This window comes from Poecilia latipinna, unplaced genomic scaffold (assembly GCF_001443285.1).
Source record: "Poecilia latipinna isolate Pla-1442-1.1 unplaced genomic scaffold, P_latipinna-1.0 Scaffold4164, whole genome shotgun sequence".
Classification (NCBI taxonomy): Eukaryota; Metazoa; Chordata; class Actinopteri; order Cyprinodontiformes; family Poeciliidae; genus Poecilia; species Poecilia latipinna.
The window spans coordinates 26,359-29,538 of NW_015116780.1; positions in this window are offsets into that span (position 1 = coordinate 26,359).

The following is a 3,180-nucleotide window of genomic DNA, read 5'->3' on the forward strand; positions in this document are numbered from 1 at the left end:
GGCTTCTGAGTTTGCAGTAAGTTTCTTCTCCATATATCGAAGGCAAATATAGCTTTAAAGTGTTATGTGGAAAGGAGTGTGTCAGTAGCTTTCACACAGTTCCAAATATTTTGACACTTAGCTTTCAACTTCATTTTCTGAAATTACTTGCAGTCTCCAATGCACACATAGGTCAATAACAAGATTGGTCTATGTGTGGTTGGTTGGAGGATTACATTGCTCTAGTTGTGCCATATTGTTTTAAAGCTCTGTGCAAAGATTAATGTGGTGGTAATGATATGTTGGGGTTTTCAGTCATATCCTATTTGTTCCATTCAAATCCCTTTTGATGTGATGAGAAGTTGTTGGACACAATTGGCTAACAACAGTTACATTCATAGAGTGGGAAACTTATATTTCCCACTTATAGATTTTTTTTCTATTTTTGTTTTGCCGCAATTTATTGTTTCAGGCCATCAAACAAATTCTAATATAAGTAAAAAAATTTTTAAAAAGTAAGTACAAAAACAGTTTTCAAAGAACAATTTCATGAATTAAGTGGACACAGTAAAGATTTAAAACTTCAACACAATTCACGCCTCCAGTAAGCAATTGTTACTCAATAGCCAAGAGCCCACACCCTCTGTAAGAAACAAATGGCAGCAGACAAGGAGCTGGTTTTTAACCAGACTAATCCATACCTCGCCTGGTAAAAATCAGCCCCGGGTTCTACGCTTTGCTTCCTACCTAGAATCCTAACCCAATTATTATGAAACAATTGCTTGCTGGAGGTGAGAACACGGATGAAGTTTAACATTTTTACTTGATCGGTAACGTTTGGCTGTGATGTGCGCCAGTTTGAAGCTTAAATTGCATGCGCTGTAAACGACAATCCCCAGAAAACACCCCAGATGGAGCAGTGTTGCAAGATGGGATTCGAGGAGAATTGCTTGGGAAGATAGTCTCCAGGCTAAACCAGACCCTTTGTTATAAAGTAATTGTCCCCTAAACCAAACAACTGCCTCAGATATTTGGTTTAGGGGCGATGATGGTGAGGGCAGTAGGAATTCCCTCTGCAATCAGTGAGTCACCAGTCGATTTCCGTTCTGTCCTCCTCTGTCCTTGTGTCCTTGGGCAAGACATTTCACTTGCAACGCCAGGAGGCACCAACACCAGCCGGCCAGAACCAGGCCGACAGCCTGGCTTCTGTCAGACTGCTGCAGGGCTTCTGTGGCCACAATGCAGCAGCTTGCAATCGTCAGTGTGTCCAGGTGCGTAAATGGAAACGACTGATTGTAAAGCGTCTTTAAGGGTCCTGAGAAGTGCTATGTAAGTTTTATGCAGTGTATAATAGTCTAGTTGGGTTTTCTATTAGATTGATACAGAATCAACACTCAGTAAACATAAATTATTGATCTACATTTTCAACTGTGAAATGTTGGCTCTATGGGATCATAATACTGATTTAGACAAATGTATTTCAGTTACGTTGCTCTTTTTTCTGTTGGTGATATGAATTCTAACTATCTGGCTTTTGCATTTAGAGCAAAGCTCAATTCTTAATCCTGTCTTATGTTAACCAGTCATACTTCTAATTGGATGTCTTAATAAAATGGAAAGTAAATTTTAATATTTAAGCAGATGATTTCTATCTGTAGATTTTGTAGTCTAATGAATAGAAAACGTAAGTCTAGGTTGTAAAAGTTGAATTCAAGATGGTTTTTGGCAAAATCAAAACAAGACAATGATTAAGCAATTTTACATTTTGCAGTTCACTTACTGTAATTTATATTGAGAAGTGAAGTTCATCTTGGATCCTCTTATACAAAACTTTTCATGAGCTTATCTAGCTTGAGATCTGAGAATGTTGCTTTCTGTATTGATACTCCCTGTTTGATGAAAAATAATTCAGAGCCCCAACTCTAAATTATTTTTAAAGCTTGATTTAAAAAAAACAAACATATTTCTAATTTAGTTTGTATTGTGTGTGTGTCTTTGTCTTTCTTATAACCACTTTTATGGGACTGTTGTTATTGTGATGTTGATCTCTTTGGCTCCCTTTCTTTTACTGATTATTGTCTATATCTGTCTTATGTATTCATGCTTTAAAACTATAGCTTTTTTCTTTATAGGAAACAGACTTTATTGGTTCAGACATGAATGAAAATTAAAAAAAAATAAATCTTGACTTGTGCAAATCTTCTCAGTACTAGATTTTTCTCTTTTTCCATTTAAACTATTTATATTGTTTTAATCTGGCACAAAATATGAGGAATGGCAACTGGCATATTGAATATGTTATTGTCTACTTCTGTTGTCTCTTTGAAATGCTGTTGGACATACTTAAATGCAACTATCAATTTCACTTTGAAAACAAACACAAAGTGAGTATAAATGGCATGGTTGTCATCATTTAAAAGCCTGATCAATGTTTATAATCAGATACAAATCTCTCTTTTTATGTATATGTAGATATCTATATATGTATGTGTGTGTGTTGGAGTAAAATATATGAATGGCTGAAGAGAAGAAATATGCATACATTTACCTGTGTAAGTGTGATTGTAGTTGGGATTTTTAAAAAATCATATTGCAAGAAGCAAAATAAGATATGTGTGAAGATCTTACAATTTATGAATAAAGTGAATAAACTCAATTATTTTATCGCTGCTGTCCTCCTTTGACCTTTACCTAAAATACAGGGATCATCTGCTGTGGTCTGGACCTCCTCACTTGACTTCAGAGGATCAAGGTTCACGTCTGTCCAGAGGCGGCTTCGTTTTCCCACATGTTCTACTCTAAACAGGGAGCCGACTCGCAAAAACACACCCCCACAAACTCGTTTCCCTGGACCCCAGGAAATCACAGCAAGCTGTTTTTTCTCTTTCTGTGTCACCGCCTTGGGTTTTGTTTGACACTTCAATTATACAACTTTTCCATGTCATTATTTAATAATTTACCTTTCTTCTGGCAATGCTCTGAAGAGTGATTTAGTCATCTTGATATGTGCCAGTTGGTTGTTCTCTGTGTATTTACACCAGAACAAACAAATGGCGTTACTACAGGTTTTTTCTGGTTGTTCTGATCTGGGCGGTCCAACCTGAATTTCATCAGGAAGAGAGAAAAAAAAAAAAAAAAAAAAAAAAAACAGCAAAGCTTTTGCTTTTAAACGTTTTGTTTTTTACACAACATCCTCCTTAG